This window comes from Onychomys torridus, chromosome 6, assembly GCF_903995425.1.
Source record: "Onychomys torridus chromosome 6, mOncTor1.1, whole genome shotgun sequence".
Lineage (NCBI taxonomy): Eukaryota > Metazoa > Chordata > Mammalia > Rodentia > Cricetidae > Onychomys > Onychomys torridus.
In genome coordinates this window covers 49,039,381-49,062,262 of record NC_050448.1, presented here as the reverse complement: position 1 = coordinate 49,062,262, position 22,882 = coordinate 49,039,381, and positions in this window count along the sequence as shown.

Below are 22,882 nucleotides of genomic sequence, written 5' to 3'. Positions count from 1 at the left end.
CTCATAGAAGGATTATTTCCAAATATTTACATTGTATATAAAAATAGGTTGACATCAAGATAGTATTATACACAATTTGAATTACAATAAGTAAAAATACATAAAGCATATAAGTGCACATAATGAACTGAATGCATCTGTGTATATTTCCTGTCAAAGAAGTTCATAACTGCACAAAACACAGTCAACAGGTATACAGCCTGAGAATAGTGAAAAATATCAACCCAGACAATTATTCTGGTAAATGTATAAAGGGATTAGTGTAGCTATTTAAAAAGAGAAAAAAAAAAAAAACTTCAATAATATGTATTGGAGATTACATGGTTTTGGAAATATAAATAAGGCTCTAGTAAAAGGATAGTCATTGAAGTCAAACAATTCCAGGTTCAAATCAAGACACCAACCACCTGTCTATTAAATTTTGGCATGTTTACAAGAGTTATGAGCTTTGGAATTTACTTATGTTTTGATTGTTACAAATACTCAAACAAATACATATATTAGGTGTATGAACAAAAGCATCTGTTTCAGTGTCATAATTCTGGAGACTAGAAATCTAAAATCAAGGTAGAACCCATTGATGTCCTAGAATGGTTTCTCCTGCCCTGTAAGTAGTCATCTCTAAGATACCCCCTTAAACAGCCTTTCATCACTATGGAGAGAGGAATAGAAAAGAGAAGAGGAGGGAGATGAGAATGGGGGGTATAGTGGGTAGCAGCTGTTCCAGCTTTAAAATGGAACTACTACCCCTAGTAAGGCAGCCAGTAACTGTTGTGCCTACTTAGGACCTGCCCATGTGGTGTGGAGAGGAGAAGAGCCCTTAAGACCTGAGATCCAGGTGTTCTGGGCCTCTAGGTTCCTGATGATCCTGGATGCCGGATGGCAGACAGAGTAGAGTTCTCAAGAGAATCCAACTGGACTACAGCTCACCTCTCCCAGATCCAGTAACCAACACCTTTACTGGCTTTAAGTTACTTCAAAATAAACCTCCTTTTGAACTATTTGGAGTTGCCTTGTTAATCCCCATAACAGGGAGGTGGACATAGAGTGAGAGTGAGAGGGAGGTGACAGGAGCAGGAGAGACAGAGAGAGAGAGAGAGAGAGAGAGAGAGAGAGAGAGAGAGATGTCATTAGTTTATGAGATCTCCAATCTCATTCTTTGCTTTCCTTCTGATACTTAAAATCATTTCCAAATATTGCATTGAAGACTACAGATTCAAGAGAGTAATTAAGAGGAGTATGTAGTGATATATTGTATACCCTAATAAACTCGCCTGAGGATCAGAGGACAGAGGTAGCCAGCCACTAAATTAGACATAGAGGTCAGTCTGTGGTGGCACAAAACCTTAATGCTGTCTCTTGGGAGACAGAGATCCATTCAGATCTATGTGAGCTCAAGGCCACACTGGGAAACAGGGCCAGGAAGTGATAAAGCACACACCTTTAATCCCAGTACTGGTAAACACACATGTCTTTAATCCCAGGAAGTGATGCCCGGGCAGAGAAAAGTATATAAGGCATGAGGAAACAGGGACTCACTCTCTTTAGACTGTGGATTTTGTAGAGATAAGACCTAGTGACAGGCTGTTCTGCTTCTCTGATCTTTCAGGTTTCACCCTAATCAATAAGACCTTATCAATAAGACCATCTAAGACTTGAATAACAGGAATACATCCAATGAATCCACTACAGAGTATTATGAAATTGTGTACTGTTAAGACATCCTGTGTGGTGGTGGTGTGCTCCCCTTTAATCTCAGCACTCGGGAGGCAGAGGCAGGCAGATCACTGTGAGTTTGAGGCCAGCCTGGTCTCCAAAGCAAGTTCCAGGAAAGGCACAAAGCTACACAGAGAAATCCTTTCTCAAAAAACAAACAACAACAACAAAAAAGATGACATCCCACAACCTTCCTTGTGTTGGTGAAGACTGAAGCCCCACATACTTTGTGAGACACAGCAAAGGCTGGAGTGGTCTTATTATGGCTCCCACAAGTTCAGTCCACATTGTGTGTGGGTCAACCACTTGTGGAAATTGAATCACTCATGTATCAGTGGGACCTACTAGATTCAGCAAATGAGAAGTATAAAATAAATTTTGGTTGTTGTCTTGTCATTGATTAAGAAAATTTGCGTGGAGTGGCTATTGTCTGGAGGGAAAAATACAGTGCTAAAGATAATGTTATTAAATAACTCTAGTTTGGTTATATTATTCATATTTACTTTAATCTAAATTTAATATTGTCATAAAACTACCATTAAAATTTTGTATGCAGATAAGAAAGGGGCACAACAGTGAGCCTGAAATGTGTGAATCATGAAAGTAAAAGGATATCAGTGTTTGCATGAAGTGATTGAACTGAGAACTGTAACTCCATTGAACCAGATGCTTTTCCATTTTGCAGGCACCTCATTGAGTGGAACAGAATTGGGGATGACATAGGAGTATCCCATAAAAGCCAAAACTAAGTTGGAGAGAGACAATAGGGCATAACTGCTGAGCCACAAAAAGACACTAACATCAAGTTATCTGCAATTATAGAGCCTTCAAGATAGAGAGGAATTTTTGTGAAAAGCACACACAGAAAAATCATGCTGAATGGTCCCCAATTTGTAAAAGAGTTCCTGAAGAAATAGAATTAAGGTATGACTCCAACTCATCTGTCCTCTGGTTGAATTCTACACAGGGGTGGAGGCTGGGAACAGAAGAGGAAACCAGGGAGAAAAGAAGAAGTTGGAAAAAGCAAGGATGGAGAATTGGCATTTTCTTACCAAGTGAAGACTTCATATCTTAGTATAACGTTCAGAGTAGAGATGAGATACTTTTATTTAACTGATGTTCAAAGTTCTAATTGCATACAAACTCAGGACCTCACCTCATTGAGTGGAACTATTTGAGGCTTAAAAATACCTGAATAATCACCTCTGAATTTTTCTCCAAAACAGTCACACAAGTGAGTTTGAAAAGAATATGAAAGGAAATGAAGTATGTTTATGATCTGCACACCAAAATCAATACATTTAATTAGAAGGTTGCATTGGTGTGTACTGCTTTCCATAAATATTTCTATTTTAAATTAGCACTTTATACATGCTAGCATTTCCTTTTTGTAATTTTGCAAAAGTTCATATAGCTTTCTAAAATGTTCTCCTATTGTTCAACTAAAACTGTTTGAGATTTGGCACATACATGTTGTGAAAATTCTATTTATGTAGTAATTGGAGTCTATTATCACAGTTCCTAAAAGTTAGATGTTATTGTACACAAACTTTAAAGAATGCATTATGCAAGGATCTATAAAATACAGATTTCATTAACTATCTAATATTCTACCGAGCATGAGGATCCACATAAGTGGATGTACAAATATTTGATTTTCAGTTCTATTTGCATTTATGATACTACAGAGCAAACTCCTTGCAGAAGTATCAATTATTTAAGAAATGTCTTCAGTATAGCAGATAATCAGTGAGGTAGTCAGTAAATAAAGGAACCCCAGGGATGTGTTTTTCAGTTTCTGTCTCAGGTCCAAGGTATTTATCCAGTTTGCAAAGCATCTGCTGCCAGTGTCACTAGCAACAAAGCCATAGCTACCAGATTCTTTGAAGTACATTTGACTGCCCTTTTACAGGAGATGTGAAAACAGCATTTGCATATTTTAATGTTAAGGAGAGGAGGAGAAAAGTAGACCTCACTTTCGGTTTCTATTTCACGGGGAATGGTGTTTACCCAGAGATTTGCTTATTGTATTTTATTTTATTTTGTTTGTTTGCTTTTAAAATGAATAGTGTTTACAAATATCTAGGGCCTTTTAAGGAATTGTTTGTATGAGATAGATCTCTTCCTGCCTCTAAATATTAGGTCTCTAAGGCCATAGTGTGGGACTTATAGTCTTCAGTAGTTCTTCTGTGCACATAGATAATGCCATGTATTGATACTGCAAGTGAAAAACATTTGATATTAGACTAAATTTAAAAATCATTTAAAATATTGTCTTGATATAAAAATTATTACCATTATCACTTTATTTTTCTATATTGTATGGTTATTAAAATGAATATTAGAAATCACTGTGACATGAAATTTTAAATGTAGTTGATTGTATTGAGTCTATCATGTGCATATTTTTAATAATATAGTATTTCATTAATTCTTTGAGGATTAAATACAATGTGTTTTGATCACATTTAATCCCCACTCTACCTCCATCCTCCCTCATCTCCTTCACTTCATGTTCTTGTTTTTTTAAGTTAACTTACAACTCACTATTTGCTATTAAGAATCTCACACTATCACATTAATGTCACTACCACAACTTTTTACTCTATTGAACTACTATAATGTAAGCACTGTTAAGCCCAGGTACAGTTCTAAGCAAAGCAAACATGTACTTTAGAAAAACTAGACTTCCTACTCTTTGAGAATGAACCACAGTATCCTCTGCAGGTGCCTACCTGTAATCCAGCAACCTGAGAGTATTAGGCAGGACAATTGCTTCCAGTTCTGAGCATAGCTAAAAATATAATATTGGGATACAGAAGAAGGTAAGACTTGTTTCAGTGTCAGTTAAATAGTTTAGAATTTCAGCTCAACCACTTAATAGTTTTGTTAGTTGAAACAAATTAATTACTCTGGACCTTTTTTCTATAAGTTTTAAATTAGAAAACTCCACCAAATTTATAGTGTTCCTGGATAACCTCTGCTATGAGATGTCCTGTATGCTGTAAATAAATGTTGCTATGAGTGACTTATGAATAAAATGCTGATTGGCCAGTAGCCAGGCAGGAAGTATAGGTGGGACTAGGAGAGAGGACAATTGGGGAAACAAGGAGGCAGAGGCACAGAGATGTTGCCAGCCGCTGCCATGACAAAGGAGATGTAAGGTACCGGTAGGCCACGGGCCATGTGGCAACTTATAGACTAATAGATATGGGTTAATTTGAGATATAAGAACTAGCTATCAAGAAGCCTGAGCCATTAGGCCAAACATTTTAAATAATATAAGTGTCTGTGTGTTTATTTTATAAGTGGGCTGCAGGACTACTGGGGCTTGGCGGGCTTGGAGAAAATCTCCCTACACACCTCTTACGTAAAAAAAAAAAAAAAAAAAAAAAAAAAAAAAAAAAAAAAAAAAAATTAATATCTACTACTTCAAACTGCTATCAAATATAATTTTAACATTTAATAACTCTTGTATTTTTCAGTATTTGTCTGTATGTATGTAAGTGCCCCATTTGTAGCTGGTGTCCACAGAGGCTAGAGTTTTCTAGAGCCACTGGAACAGGAGTTAACTGCAATTGTGATTTGCTCCTGGGTGATAGGACCTGAACATAGGTCCCCTTAAAGAGCAGCAAGTGGTTTTAACTACTGATCCATTTTCCAAGACCCAAAAATAATTTAAAAGATAAAAATTTATTTTATTACATAAATACTTTTATATAGAATTAGTTTTTTTTTTCACTTTTGACATTTATCTTTTTATAGTAACAAGTTATTTAGATTGATAAACTACTATAATGAACTTTTTTAACAAAGATAGTATAAATATGTAAAATTATACTGGATATGTCACTTACTCATTCCATCAAACCGTAGGAAATTTCTTTCATACTTTTCCCCTCAGTATGTTTTACTTTTAAAGACAAACATGTGGCATTCTAGTCATGTGATACTGTATTGTTTTTTCTTTTTTTATTTATTTTTATTATTATTATTATATTTGTGTTTTAATTTTACACATCAGCCATGGGTTCCCCTCCTGCCCCCACTCCCACCTTCCCCCCAGCCCCTCCCCGCCATTCCCATCTCCTCCAGGGCCAAGACTCCCCTGGGGATTCATTCAAACCTGGTGGATACAGTATAGGCAGGTCCAGTCCCCTTCTTCCAGGCTGAGCAAAGTGTCCCTGTTCCAAACAGCCAGCTCATGCACTAAGGACAGGTTCTGGTCCCACAGCCTGGATGCCTCCCATGCAGTTCAAGCTATTCAATTGTCCCACTTATCCAGAGGGCCTGATCCAGCTGGGGGCTCCACAGCCTTTGGTTCATAATTCATGTGCTTCCATTCATTTGGCTATTTGTCCCTGTGCTTTTTCCAATCTTGGTCTCAACAATTCACGCTCTTACAGTCCCTCCTCTTTCTCAATAATTGGACACCTGGAGCTCCACCTGGGGCCTGGCTGAGGATCTCTGCATCCACTTCCATCAGTTATTAGATGAGAGTTCCAGCACTACTCTTAGGGTGTTTGGCCATCTGATCTCCAGACTAGGTCAGATCAGGCTTTCTCTCGACCATTGCCAGCAGTCTACAGAGGATATATCATTGTGGATTTCTGGGGACCTCTCCAGCACTCTGCCTATTCCTGTTCTCATGTGGTCTTCATTTATCATGGTCTGTTATTCCTTGTTCTCCCTTTCTGTTCTTGATCCAGCTGGGATCTCCTGCTCCCCTAAGCTTTCTTTCCCTCAATCCTTGCCCTTCATTACTCCCACTGTCATCCAGGTTGTTCATGTAGATCTCATCCATTTCTCTGTCATTGGGTGATCTCTGTGTCTTTCCTAGGGTTCCATTTTCTAGGTAGCCTCCCTGGAGTTGTGTAGCAGTCTAGTCATCTTTGTTTTACATCTAGTATCCTCCGATGAGTGAGTACATACCATGTTTGTCCTTCTGAATCTGGGTTACCTCACTCAGGATGATTTTTTCTAGATCCATCCATTTGCCTGCAAACCTCATGATGTCATTGTTTTTCTCTGCTGAGTAGTACTCCATTGTGTATATGTGCCATATTTTCTTTATCCATTCTTCAGTTGAAGGTCATCTAGGTTGTTTCCAGGTTCTGGCTATTACAAACAATGCTGATATGAACATAGCTGTGCAAATGCCCTTGTGGTATGATTGAGCATTCCTTGAATATATGCCCAAGAGTGCTACAGCTGGGTCTTGGGGGAAATTGATTCACAACTTTCTAAGAAAGTACCATATTGATTTCCAAAGTGGTTGTACTAGCTTGCATTCCCACCAACAGTGTAGAGGAGTTCCCCTTGCTCCACATCCTCTCCAGCATAAGCTGTCTTCTGTTCTTCTGTGTTTTTTATCTTAGCCACTCTGACAGGTGTAAGGTGGTATCTCAGAGTCGTTTTGATTTGCATTTCCTGGATAATTAGGAATGTTGAGCAATTCCTTAACTCAAAATGCCCAACAGTCCAATAAAGAAAAGGGCTATAGAACTAAACAGAGAATTCTCCACAGAGGAAGCTCAAGTGGCTGTATTGTTTTTCTAAGGCAGCAAGCTTCCTCTGCCTCTGAGGCTCTTCAGCATGTTTCTGGCTCACCTGCATCTTGGTTCTCTGGAGTTCTCTTTCAGTCTTTACTGAAGTGATTTTTCTTTTATGATGGATTCTGTTCTTATATGAACTGTCAGACAATTTTGACTGCATTGTGTTCAAATACTGTCAGACAATTTTGACTGCTTTGTGTTCAAATATATTTATAGTTATTTCACCTTCTTTGTGCTCCTTGCCACAAGGGTGTGAGCACAAAAAGTATGTGTGTGTGTGTGTGTTTTTGTGTGTGTGTGTGTGTGTACACTACTGTCTGAAAACAATGCTTCTCCAAGGAATGCATGCAAACTGTTTCCACACCAAGATGGTATATTTTAACCTTCCCACTACAATGGGTCAGATGGAAGAAATCACTCAACCTGTCTCTCACCCCTGTCTGTACTAATCATAGTGCCATCTGTTCTTATTATATTGAGCTTGTTACTTTTTCTTCTTCTGGAGTATAAACAAAGATTTTTTAATGATTTATCATGTTGTTAAATTTCATGCATCTTAAAGTGGTTTTTGTTTGTTTTCTATTGAATGATTACTTGGTTTAAAATTTTTCTCAACCAACTACCTCTTTGGCATGTTTCTGGTTCACCTCCATCTTGGTTCTCTGGATTTCTCTCCCAGTCATCACTAAAGTGATGTTTTTGTAATAGATTCTGTTCTTATATGAACTGTCAGACAATTTTGACTGCCTTGTCAAAACTTACAATGATATTTGTATATTTGAAATCTGTGTACCCTGGAAGAAAATAAATATTTTTGCTAGGATTTTCATTCAAAATATTTACTCAGTTTTTAGCAATTGTTATATAACCTATTTATTCCTTTGAATGTTTTAAAGAGAAGTCTTGATGAGAGTACTTTTACTTGATAGGTAGTTTTTACTATTAATATCATTTGTGTTGTTAGAAGTAAAACATCAATATATGCTAGAAGTCTGGTCAAGAGAATTCTATAATCTGTAATTAGAAATATTGTTTAATTTATTTATTGACCTGAAAAGTTTAAATATTCATGCATATCTGGCTCCATGCCTTTCTGAAACTCCAGTCTACTGCATCCCTTAGTAGATTATTACCTAGTATGTAAATACTAAATGTATATAATAAGTACATATGAATATATGTGTAAAGGATACACACATACATGTACATGCACTTCAGTGCTATTCTTTGCTTAGTTGTGTGTTTACTATCCTTTTTTTCTGATCCTACCATGTTTATCTTGTGAAGTATCTCCCAACCAATATAGACACATAAATGTAGTTATTTCTTCTTATGGCTCACTGGAAATCAGGATCAGTTTTTCAAATGTTCTTCATAATGACAAACTATTAATTCATGTGGAGTGAATCATTGTGTCCACAAGCTACTGCCGTTAAGGCCTATAATGTGTGTTAGTATTAATCTGTATCCATTCAAATGTCCTCATGCTCCAAATAAGACTCATATTTTAACTCTTATTGCCATATTCTCATACACATACATGGCTATTTTAAGTTCCAGTCCCTACTTAAAAAGAGAAAATTGTTGTCAAAATCACCTGGCCATTGATTTTCATGCATTCTGGGTACTTCCATGTGTCCCCAACCTCCATGCTCTGGCCTCATGTTTTAGAAGCAAGGATTGCATCACATTGTTTCGGGTCAAATTTACTTACTTTACTTATACTCTTCAAAAGCCTTCTAAATATTTTAGGTGCTTGTTCCATGTGTCCACACTCCATCTTGAACTTGTTCCTTGTGTGCTAATTTAGGCCTCTTTAAATAAGAGAAAGAATTTTGGTCCTGAAGGGTAGTTCAACTATGCAAAGTTCCAGGAAAACTTTTATTTCATATTCATGCACATGATTCCTTTAAAATTAGAAATTAGCAAATTCACATTGATTCCAATATATTTGAAATAGTATTTGTATGTGAATGATAACCTTTCCCAAATCACTCTAAGAAACTTTAAATGTAACTCAGAAAAGCACAATGTGACTATGATTTCTTCATAAACCTCATCATACTACATGTGTGTGCATCTATATCACTTATCTCACATTGCTCTTTTGCTGTAATTTATAATTAATGCGTAGGGATTCCTGAGTGTTCAGAGATCAAATTCTTTGAACAAAATTGGTACAAGAACAAGCCCTAGGTTATATAGAGAAAACAAATAGTGAGTAACTTAGTTGTTTTTTAGGTAGAGTACAATATTTAAAGGAAAATATGCCAAAATAGATTGTTCAATGGAATATGAAAGTCCCTCTGCAACACTGGGGCAACAGTCATTGTCCTACAGGCATAGAAGATCTGGAAGACTTTTCTATGAAGCAGGAATCCTGAAGGACTATCCCACCTTATCTTGACAAATTGCAGCAATTCTTTTCATTGTATCTGGCTTGTCCCGCTTGTACAGCATACAATCAGTAGTCAAGCGCAGGGCAGTTTCTTTTTTTAAATTAATTAATTAATTAATTAATTAATTAATTATTATATTTGTGTTTTAATTTTACACATCAGCCATGGGTTCCCCTGTCCTCCCCCCTCCCACACCCACCTTCTCCCAAGCCCCTCCCCTCCATTCCCATCTCCTCCAGGGCCAAGACTCCCCTGGGGACTCATTTAAACCTGGTGGATTCAGTACAGGCAGCTCCAGTCCCCTCCCTCCAGGCTGAGCAAAGTGTCCCTGTGTAAGCCCAAGGTTCCAAACAGCCAGCTCATGCACTAAGGACAGGTCCGGGCCCCACAGCCTGGGTGCCTCCCAAACAGTTCAAGCTATTCAATTGTCTCACTTATCCAGAGGGCCTGGTCCAGTTGGGGGCTCCACAGCCTTTGGTTCATAATTCATGTGCTTCCATTCATTTGGATATTTGTCCCTGTGCTTTTTCTAATCTTGGTCTCAACAATTCACACTCTTACAGTCCCTCCTCTTTCTCAACAATTGGACACCTGGAGCTCCACCTGGGGCCTGGCGGAGGATCTCTGCATCCACTTCCATCAGTTCTTGGATAAGAGTTCCAGCTTGAATGTTAGGGCCTTTGGCCATCTGATCACCAGACTAGGTCAGATCAAGCTTTCTCTTGACCATATCTGACGAAGGGCAGTTTCTTGCCCAGTGACTGGCTTTGTCATAATGAAAGTAATCTGCATATGGAGGTTCTTTGATGCTCATTATCCTTTTTTGAAGTAGATTGGTGCTGCCAGGAGCAGATGTGCTTCACTGTCATGAAAAGTCTTATGTTATTAAAACGTTAACATATCATATTCTGTACATCTTCGAAGTATTTGAAGACCATCTATCTATATGTTAGGTATATTCAGAAATATACCTAACATAATTATAAGTTTGATTATTATGCATGACTAACTGATACCATATTTTTTATCCTAAAAAATGTTCAAGGACTAGATATTTACATTATATTTATAAATGAGCTACAAAGGACAATATCCTAAATAAGAAATAGAAATGTATACTACAGTATAGTAAACATAGCCTTAAATTTTCATCAATATTCAAAAATATATTGCACAGGAGTAGAAACATTTATATGATATAATAAATATAACCTTAAATTTTTAATCGATATGCAAATATCCATACCAATGTAAAACATTAGAGACTAGTGGTTGATCAAAAGTAGTCTCAGTAATCTGCCATTTTATACCATCATTTCTATACTATATCCCCCCTTTTTCCCTTTAGAAAGAGAACCCTGAATCAAATCTCCTATGTTCAGTTTCTTGTTTGTTTGTTTTTACCTTGGCCAATAATAATATGTAACCAACCTCCCTAAACAATGACAAACATCCATAATTCACCAAATGACCAAAAACCACTCAACCCACCTCTTGGGAATGTGGGCATTGTGTTCTCTAGACTGCTTGCTGTTGTCTGGGGGTACTGGACTCTTTAAGGAACCCTGAACTTTTTAATTTAGTGATCAAGTTTTGGGCAGACTCGTCTATTAGCAGCCGTGAAGCCGTTCTGGTTGTAGAACTGCAACCAGAGACATTGCAGCCAGAGGAAACAGCAACAGAGGCACTCTGAGAGACTGGAGAACCTGTACCACCAATTTTCTTTGGTGTCTCATTTCCTTGCTCTAAAAACACACAAATTTTCAAGGGTAACATTAATATCTGCATTAACCTAAGTATGGACTATGCAATGTACACAAACCAGCCAAAGATGATTTGTTGTTTTATGTTTTAGCAGGTCAAATCTATGTCATCTGTCTTATAGTTTTTCAAGGTTTGTTTTTTTAATGACTGTAGCCAGGGTTTTCAGGGGTTCTTTCCTAATCTTGAACATATGGGGAGCTTAAACCAGGACTGAGGCAGCAGTGCCAAAAGCCAAAGTATGCTAGAGATTCTTAGAGGGATCCTCTTAAAATTTAGAGAGTATGTGACCCTTAGACATTATTATTATTATCATTATCTTTGTCATCATCACTATCATCCTCATCTTCCTCACCATTATTTCTACCAACTAGATTGTGTTATTTCCAGCCTTCCTGTACGCCTCACTTTACTACAGTAGCCCAAGAAAATTTGTATATCTTACTCAATGTCACTAGCACTGAATTTTCAGTAAAATTTTAATAATTTTTCTTCAAATCGTCCATTTGTGTAGGTATTCATACACATTTTTGCGGTATGTATATGATAGATGTGCTCTGCCTTTATTCTCCGACCTTTGCCTTGAGACATCACCATCAAGAGCCACAGTGCAGCTCACAGTTACGAGAGGGTTTTCTCATGTTGATAGCATCTCTCTAGAAGGTGTCAGTCATCTTTTCTTTCTATTCCCTGTGTGTTTTTAATGTTGGTGTATTACTGGTATATGGGAGTCTCACAGGATTCAGGAAGTTTGAGGACAATAACATTCACATAAGAACTTCACAAAAGATGAAGGATAGGAAATAGTAAATAAATTTATCTTTTCTAGGTTCTCAGAGGGACAGTTCTACAAAGTGTTTTATTCTTCAGTAGAGGTTCTCATCCTGAATCTTAATTACCCACAATTGTGACCAATTTAAAACATGTCTGACATTCTTTCCTTACAGGTTCATGAGTCTAGTCTTTCAACTCTGCCACAAGTCTTCAAGTAATTTGTTTGTTTGTAAAGGCTCAGAGTGATGTTTCTAGCTAGGAAAAGCTACCTTATGATGGCTTCAGATTTCAGACTGTTCAGAGTACATAAGGAATGGAAACATTTAGTTACTATTCTAGTGCTTGACAAAAATATTTCATCCTCAACTTTTTTATGCAGCTTTTTGTTTAGATGGTTAATTTTTGATTAATACTGCTGTTCTTTAAGACATACTTTTTTTTTTCTTACTTGGACCTAGAGTATGCGTGGCAAGAGTTGTTTCTTCTGGAGGAAACAGGAATCTGGGTAATTATTAATTGTTTTATTTGTAAAAGAATATAAGCTGTTAATTCTAAAACATCTATTTGGAAAATATTGCATGCTATCAAGCAGGAGGGATTGTCCATTATTTGTGAACAATTGAGACCTGCTGAGAAGTTGTAGCATATGATAATCAAAGATTTCAAATCAGTCACAAAGATGTACCTTAATCTCAGGATAGTTGGTCTAAAGCACTTTATAGTTAGATAGATTTTTCCCCCCTGGGAATATGCATGTACATTCACCCATAGCTCTTCCATTCAGTTAAATGCTAATTAGTGAGTGCTCCTGAATTCACATGCAATACCTTCCACAGTAACCCTTTAGGATGGCTGGTGATGTATTTTGGGATTTCAAAATGCAGGTTTCAGTTTTTGTTGCTTGTTAAAGAAATGCTTGCTATTCAACTTGGATATTTTGTCTTTTACACATTTATTTGAATTTAACAGGCAATACAGCCAGTGTTATCTTATGTATAGAAATAGTAGTAAAATGTGAGTATATATTACCTGTGTCTTAAATTCTAAACAGTGACTCTTTTGAGTGGTAGTTTTAAAATTCAAGCTTTTATTGTTCTACTGATTTGTCTTAAACATTATAAAATAGAGTGTAATGCAAAAATTTAAGCCATTCACAATGGTGTGACTATTCTAATAACATGTTTAAATTGCCCAAGAAAGACACAAACTATGAAAGAGCCTGTTCACCCAAAGTGCTATTGCTGTTTGTATTATTTTCTTCCCAGTCCTATAGCCATCCCACAGCCACAGCCATGGGAAACTATTTACATTTTCAACAATGCAGGTTCATTCACACTGTGAAGTTTCAGGCACTAACAGTAAAACACGAACACAGTGTTCCAGTGCTCCACATTGCAGCTCCTTTATGTGTGGCTTGCACCTGTGGCAGAATCACAGTACAGTGCGTGCATTGCTGATGTATTTAATTTACAGGTTGGGTGACTAGAGAAGTGTGTTTCAAAGTGTTCAGCCTTGTTAACAGTAAAGTACAAGCTGGAGGATTCCCACATGCAGGGGAAGCCAGCAGCTGTTTCGGCTTTGATTTGCAAGCAAGGAAACAACTTTCTTCCTTTTTTTTTTTTTTCCTGTCAGTTAACATGGCCACCCGACCCACATAAAATATTAACTCCATTTGGGTTATGTTTCATTTGACAATATGACTAAGTAGTATGATTTCCAACAACAATGACAACAAAACATTTGCTTCGAATTTTTAACTGAAGCCAGGTGAAGATATGTCTTCACACCCAGAGAGCTGTTAGCCTTTCCCATGAGCAGAGGTCGAGTTCTCAGACATATCGGATACTCTTATGGTTTCAGTGAGATAGGACTTGCCTGCTGGGAGCATATTGCTCTGAAGATTTGTGGCCAGTGCATTTGTTGTGAACACCGCTACTAAATCATCCTCTATCTTCTGCCTAATCTGTTCTCCTATGTAAGGACTATAGAAGTGGCTATGGGACAGACAATATGGTAAGTTCCATAGCACATGCTCACAGATCAACACAACAAAGCAAATCAGTGTAGTGGGTATTACTGAAATAACATAGACCTGTGTACATGTTTAAAACCATGGGACTGTGTAATTATAATGTGCAATGTACTATACCAGCATTTTAGTAACAAAACATTAAGAGAAACAAAACATTATTGTATATTTATGCATCTCCGCTATTAAAAATTAGAAATCACATCATTATTAGAGGATTTGATTCTATAAATCAATGAATATTTTGTTAGATTCTCTTTGAAAATATCCTTTTTATATACATGTAAACATGGAAGTACATTGATATAATTATTTTTGTCTAATTAAAAAATACAATATAAAAATGATTAAATTCTATTGATGAAAATATTCCTTTATTTTACCTTATTATTTATTATCATTATTTTTTTATTACTGAATGTATTGCATGTACCAATTGCATTTACTGACACTGTGGGTGCAGTATTAACAAAGTAATATTTGAAAAGCCTTTTGTGAATATCAATTTCATATGCAGTTAGGATAACATTTCCTATAACATTATGCCATGCCTTAGAATCTCTCTAGGTCTACTCTCTCTACTTTCTATCTATTTCTCTCTTTCTTCCTTTCTTATTCTATTCCTACTGGTTTGCTCACCTAGAAAACCTGAAATGATACATATACTGATACTTATTCAGTAAAGGAAGAGAAGAAAACTAAAAAAAGAACATAGGAAATTTGGAGCATCCTTGGTGAAGGGCTAGACACAGCTCAGTGAGTAAAGGTTCTTTCTAAAGATGTCTGAATTCTGTCCTGGGAACTTATAAATGGTGAAAGGAAAGAAGTGAGTCCACAAAGTTGTCCTCTGACCCCTATGTAGCTACTATGAATAAGCATGTGTACATACATCATATGCATACATCTACATAATTGTCATTGTAATAATAATAATAATATAATAATAATAACAGGAATTAAAATAAATTAAAACAAGAAGTTTTTCAAATTTTGCATATCTTCAAGAAAACTTCAAATTGTTCATCTATATTTGTCAAAGTCATGTCAGTAAATATAGCTGGCTGATGGTGTATATGAGAATAAGAGTTGGAGAAGAGAGTCTACAGACAGTCTCTGGTCTGACCTTTTGGACCACCTGACAAAGTATTGTAAAGTCCTAGACTCAGATGTAGATACAAAGCTTCACTTTTAAAAATGTCATAACTTTTAACCCCATGGTAAAAATGTATCTCAACCAGCTCACAACCAGAAAGACATCAGCTAGGTGTAATATCTCTTATATTAAAGTTTGAAAGTTCTTGTGTACACCTGAAAAGGATCATAGAAAGAAACAACCTATATGGATGGTTTCATCTGAGATGATTTTGGAGGAACCAGGGTCACCTTACCACATAAACACATGGTCCACCACGTAAATACCACAGGTACTTGTTTAAAATATAGAAATAGAACAAAGTGTGCTGCTGACCCGCTTTGGGATAATTCTATCCAATCTCTTTATAGTGCTTGCCTTGTTTTTCTTTGCTTTGCAAAATAAATTACTTTTTAAATAATTGGTATTGCAAGTGTTCTTTATATGTGTATTGTGAATTTCTCTTGAAAATTTAAAATTCTATAGCTATTATAAAACACAATCTTGTAGTTACTCAATGGATACACATACAGTGACTACTGACCCACAAATTTCACTCTTGCATACATGTAAAAGAAAGAAAAAAATATGTGGGTTTTTTTTGTTTTGTTTTGTTTTTGCTAAATAAAGAGTAGGGTCATTTCTAGTATCTATTGGTTGACCAGTGGTTGAACAAAATATGGCAAATCCAAACCATAAAGTAATATTTAGCTGTAGAAAGAAATGTAGTGTAATAGATAAAACTTGCCACCATTATGCCTAAGGAAAGCCAGAATACACGACCATGTTATATGAATCCACTTATGTGTAATACAAACAATGAGATAATATATCTTAGAAATAAATAAGTTAAAGGCAGTTAGAAACTGTTTGGGGTAGAGAAAAGGATAACGAATTATGACTAATGGATACAGACGTATCTTTGGTATTAATAAAAGTATCTTGTAATGGTGAATGACTGAGAGTTTGTATATATGTTAAAAATGAACTCCATATCTCTATATGTTCCCATTATGTTAATTCAATTTCAAGAAAAGAATGTAAATAGTATGTTCCACACTTAATAAAAAAGTGAGAGCAGATGCAAATCTCATGAGTGCTTGAGCTGTTAAAGCAGAGACAGAAGCAAAGTATGGGAGGCAGAAAACACCAAGAATGAACAGAGAGATGATTCCAGAAGGATGAGACTGTAAAACTTTGCAAGACTTTGGAAGTTTATTTGCCTTAACTCAGTAATGAGAATAGAATCCCTGAAGGGTTTTGATATAATGATGCTTATCTACTTTTTTAAACATAAAAATATTTGAAAATAAAATATTCATGAATAATAAAAGGCCTATTAAAACTTCATTGGAATAATCTTAAGTGGATAGAATGGTAATAAAATGTAGAAATATTTCGTAGGCCAGGTCTTTGTCAATAATTACAAATAATGTGAATGAGATTAAAAGGTGGCAATTGCCACTAATAGACTCAGGAAGATATATCAATAAAGTTTTGAAATGATATTAATATTTTGTATAGTAGTTAATATCCAGATACTTGGCTAAGAAGAATTATAAAATTATAGTCATGACCAGGTCTACAAGGTCAGAATTATTTTTATATCAAACTGAAACAAATAACCAACAAGTGGGACAAATGCATACAGGCTCACATCTATGTAGATAATGGGAGATGCAAACTCCTCAACAAACTACCAAGCTACCAAATCCAGCAACATCTCAAAAATATTCCTCGCTGTGTTGAATTATCATTCATTCCAGAGGTACAAACATGGTTTGACATCAATATATCAACAAATTGGATGTTTCACACCAACACAGTGAAGAGAAAAAAGCATTTTGCTTTAGTGGGTTTATTAAGAGAACTTGATTGACATTAATGTTGTTTTATCGCAAAAATACTAAACACGTGATATATAGAAGGAATAAATCAACAGAATCAATGCTATCTATAATAAGTCAATAGCTAATATTATACTCAACAAACAAGTGTAAAAATTTTTCACTCTGACGTCTACAAGAGAGCATGGTGTGCATTTTCACCTCTTAACTTCATCAGAGTTCTAGATGTTCAATAAGAGAAATATATAAGAGAAAGAAATACAGCCACCCAAATTAAATGGAGAATATCACATTAGGTTTGTTTCAGATGGTACAGATAAGTATATAGAATATGTAGATATAGAAGAACAAATATATTCAATCTAGCAGACATGATAATATAAGTATTTGTTATATGTTCCCCAACGATTCCACTAGAAAACTAATAAAGCTAATTTAAAAAATTAGGATATTTGATAGGTGAAAAATCAAAAATAAACCATATAAACAATGGTAAGCAAAGGTTTTTGTTTTGTTTTGTTTTGTTTTGTTTTTCTGAGATAGGACTACTCTGTGTAGCTTTGGCAGCTTTCCTGGAACTCACTCTGTAGCCAAGGCTGGCCTCGAATTCACAGAGCTCTGCCTGCCTCTGTCTCCTGCATGCTGGGATTAAAGGAAAGTGTCAACAATGCCTGGCAGTTAGCAAAGTTGTATGCCAATAATTAATTACATGAAAAAAATCATAAAATTGACCATTGGTATAATATTAAGTTGCAAGGACCAGATCTCATTACAGCACTGAAAAGTCCTACAACAAAAACTGAAATTTTGATGAAAACAAGTCAACAATAAAAGTGGAAATGTATCTTATATCCGTAGAATAGAAGATCCAATATTATTAAATGATGATGTTATACAAAGCAGTCTGTATGTAGGTACAATAAAAATTTACCACCAATGTGCCAATGGCCATCTTCATGTAACTAGACAAATTCCCAACATATATGTGGAACAATTAAAAAATCGTCAAAACATTCACACCAAAAAAGATAAAGGATGATGCATTATGATATCTGACCTTGAAGTATAATTCCAAGCTGCCCTAATCCAAACAGCATGCTACTCACATAACAAAATAAGGTCATTCAACAATTTGCTAAGAACAAGAGGTATGATGACCTTTTCAATTAAATTGCTGGTAAAAGAAAATGAAGATTTTCTTGGTGAGAAGTAACCCTAGGTTACCATTCTGAATCTGTTATGAAGAATAATAAAAATGGACTAAAATCTTAAATGTTACCTGATAGTGTGAGTTTAGTCTCAATATTTTGGGTTTTTGGGAAGGACAAGAAATTGAAAGCAGAAGAACTCAAAGCAAGAAAAGATGCTATGTGGTATTATATCAAGCTAAAAACAAATGTCAGAAAAGGAGATAATAACAAAAGTAAAAACACAACTGATAGAATGTGGGAATACATATGCACATTATTCCTCTAACTAGATATTTATTTATATACAAGGTAAGACAGAAATTCCAAATTAAAAATTCCAAATTAGAAAAACAGAAAAAATGGCCTTAAAATCACTATCTACATAACTATTTCTTTTTTCTTTTTATTGATATTGTGTCTTTTAAAACCATTTACAATTTTTTGAAATGACAATATAATTTTCCCTTTCCCTTTCCTCCTTCTAAACCCTTGCATACACTCATCCTTGTTCTCTTACAAATTCATGGCCTCATTTTAAAAATTAATTGTCGTTTCCTAAAAAACATTCAAAAAGGTAGTAGGTACATGGAAGGAAATTCAGTATTACTAGTCATAAATAAGACTCAAGTAACCAACATGAGCTATCGCTTCCCTGCCAGAAAGAACATAAAAAGGCTATTATCAAACAAGCAAAGGCAGCTGCACACGGTGAAGACACCTGCCAGCTCAGTAATTAAGGGGCTGAGATAGAGGATCAGGTGTGTGGAGCTGTAGTGGCTATGTAATGAGACACTGTTTACACGTCAAATAATAATAAAAAGGAGAGGAAAAGAAATGAAAATTTGCAAAAGTGTGGATGAGGAAATGGGGATATGGGAACTCAGGCATACTGTTAGAGAGAAAGTAAATTAGTCCACTCATTACAGACAACCATATGGAGGATCCTCAAAACTGAGAATTGTAACGACTATAGTACAAGTAGTTTCACCGCGGGATGTCTATCAAGAAAGTCAGTGTGTCATGGCACACCTGCCCTCCCACATAAATGCAACACTATTCAAAGGATTCAAGAAATTGAAATAGTCTTAAAGACCATTAACTGATGATCAAGTGAGAAAAATACAGGGAATATACACAAAAGAATACTATTTAGCCACAGAAATGGATAGATTCCAGTCGCTTGCAACAACAGGTACTGGGCTAAAGGCTACTTGTATAAAGCCAGACATAGACAAGCATGTGTTTCACTTTCTTACTCATATATGGATCATAGGAAATGACAACTTCCTGGAGGCTGAAGGTATCATATGATTTTCTGAAACTGGAGAGAAGGCAAGTGTGCTGAAGGGTGATTGATGGACTCTAAGTCTCTGGGTCAAGATTGGCTCCTATTCTGTTCCACAGTGGATCAGCAAGTGCCAAATGCACTGTGCATTTCAAAAGGTAGAGAACAGATTTGGAAAGTTTTTATCAAAAAAAGATTTATTTATATATAGAGAAATGCCTGCAGAACAAATTTCATAATGCATACATGTATTAGAATATATATAAATTGTTTGTTTGTTTGTTTGCTTGCTTGGTTTTTTAAGACAGGGTTTCTCTGTGTAGTTTTGGAGCCTGTGCTGAATCTCCCTGTGTAGACCAGGGTGGCCTCAGACTCACAGAGAACCACCTGGGTCTGCCTCCCAAAAGCTGGGATTAAAGGTGTGTGCCACCACTGCCAGGCAAATTGTTTATTTTTATAAAATAATTCTGAGTAAAGATGGGAAAGGGTAGTGATCAGGAACAGGACAAAGTCACCAAAGAGTCACTGTATCCCATTCCCAGTAATTAAAGTTCAAGGTTCCTGGATAAATAAATGAATCAGAGAAGGGGTAACATGATTGTAAATGGGTATACTGATGAAGCACAACACACTGTTCCTCATTGCAACCAACGTTACCACCTGCTGCTTAGAGCTGATGTAAAACAGATCAGAGATTTGTAATTATATTATTTGTGAACATGGTTCAAATGGAAGCCAAGGGACAAGTGGCCTTTCTCTATTTCTGTGATATCAGTTCTGGGGACTGAACTCAGGCCCTCAAAGCTTAGCTGCAAGAATCTTCATCAGCCCTAAATGCTGAAATATGATCCGAACCAAAACTTGACTTAATCTATGAGTTCAGAGATAGGAATGAAATAAAATTCATGAAAAAGTGTAAAGAACAAACAGCAAATAGTAGACAGAAAAAGTTTTTTTTTTCCTTTAATAGAGAAAATAAGGCAGAACGTATGATCATAACTGGAATAGGACACTTGCTCCAGAAAGAGTTTTCCAACAATGTTTTGTTTCTAAAACATATCCAGTGCCAAATGGAGAGCCCTGGGAACACACATACAAATAACATTATATGGACCAAAGAGGTTACACCTAGGAATATATATATATATATATATATGCAATAACAATTAGTAAAAAAGGAGACCATGAAGATGGGGAGGAGTGTATGGGAATGCTTGGAGAGAAGAAATAGGAGAAATATTGTAATGATTTTATAATCTCAAAAAATAAATTTAAAAATTTCAAGCAAAACCAAAAAAAAAAAAAAAAAAAAAAGAGTGTAACAAAAGATGAGATTATAGAGTGCTGCAAACCATCCACACCGAAAATGGAAATGGAAAAGAAATGGAGAAGATTGGTTGATTCGCGAATGGTGATCCGAATAAGTTAAGGGAACAATCACAGAAGGTGATCCATTATTAGCATTACCGGTCTCGAATACCAGCATATGCATGGAAGAGGCAGGAATATATTAGAATGTATAGCAATATATGTACATGACATTATTCTTACATTTCTGTATCTATAGAAAAATGTGAGTGTGAAGTGAAGAATATAGAGTAAAATCAGAGGCAGACTGAAGGCAAAGGCTGTCTGAGGAAGGTAAGTGGTTTACAAAATATACTTTGGTTTGAACATAGCATCAGGGACATATTAAATTTAATGATTTAAAATAATGTTATCTTAAGTGGGAAAGGAGAAGTCTCTGAGCAGGTCTCTTCCTTCTTAATCTATATAAAATACAAACCTATGCCAAAAAAGGAGGCAGACTATAAAGGTTTCTTCATGTGAAGGGTGAATGAAGAAATGAATATAATGATTAGCCTCCAGAGTTGTGATGAATAAAGAGGAGCGTGGGATTTTAAAAGGTCGGAAAATGATATATAGGATGGAGTGTTGGTGTGGTTGGTATAAAAATGTTTTAGAGCTAGATTGTCAGGGTAATGATTGCAGAGTTAAGTGAGAAATAAAGATTGCAGAAGTCTTCATCCAATGATAACATAATTATCTAAGAGACAATAGGAAACAACCTCCTTCAAAAAATCATGGACAAAGGGAGGACAGAAGGAGGATGAATGGGGATGGGTGACTTTTCTGCATAGCTCAAACTGCAGGCAAGTAGGCATGATGGAAACTGGGGATAACAACATACCATGAAATTTCTCTAAATGAAATGAGATTTTTTTTTAAAGACTAAGAGAGCGATCAAGACGCAGTGATGGGGAAGAATGGCCCCTTCTACCCCTTTCTACATTCCCAGCTGCTGGGTCAAACAACATGGTGGATGTAGACACAAGGGAGCTATAAACAAACAAAACACAAATCAGTAAGTCCATTGAATAAAATATGAATATGAAAAGTAATTGCACCAAAAAGTAGAAGAACCTATTCTTTTTTATTTTGCTCTGTATTTTTTGATTACTGTTGTGTTTCATAGGCAGGTTGAGAATTTCAAGGCCATACGAGTTTAATAACATTGTATTTCCTTTTGAAATTAAAAATATTCACTTGAAATTCAGCCATACTGTAAAATGCCATCTCAGGACATACACGGCTTAATCTACAGAGTTTCATGAATTTTCTTATTGTTTTATATAGGCTATTTTTCTATCAACAAGCTAGCTCTTAAGTGTCTAGTGTGTTTCTGGTTTTCTTCTGAATTTTTCATCATGTTTATTTGTGTTAATGTTCAAGATGTAAAATCAGCTTTATTTATAATATTTTAAGTTGGGGATTTTTATCGTGTTAGTTTTACTCATTTGAAGACACTTGCTTGTAACATTTCCACTCTCATAAAAATAAATTTTACTACGTATTTGTGTGTGTATGTGTAATATTTACTTATAATTTTTTGCAACTGTTGATTCTAAGAGAAAATAAGTCAAAGATTAAAAATTGTTTTTTTGTATGTAGTAAGCTTCTAATCATTGTGAGATTAATCACTTTTATTGATTGAGCTTTATTCATAGTAGTGTAATACTAAAGTGTTTAGAACATTTACTCTGTTAAACCTGCCTTTTATACTACATTGATAGGAATATATAGTAGATAATAATTTAGAGATGCAAAATTGAATGCCAAAATTATCACTAAAAATAAACTTCTTCAAAACAGTTTTAATTGGATTGATTCTTTTTTTCTGTAATAATATGTAC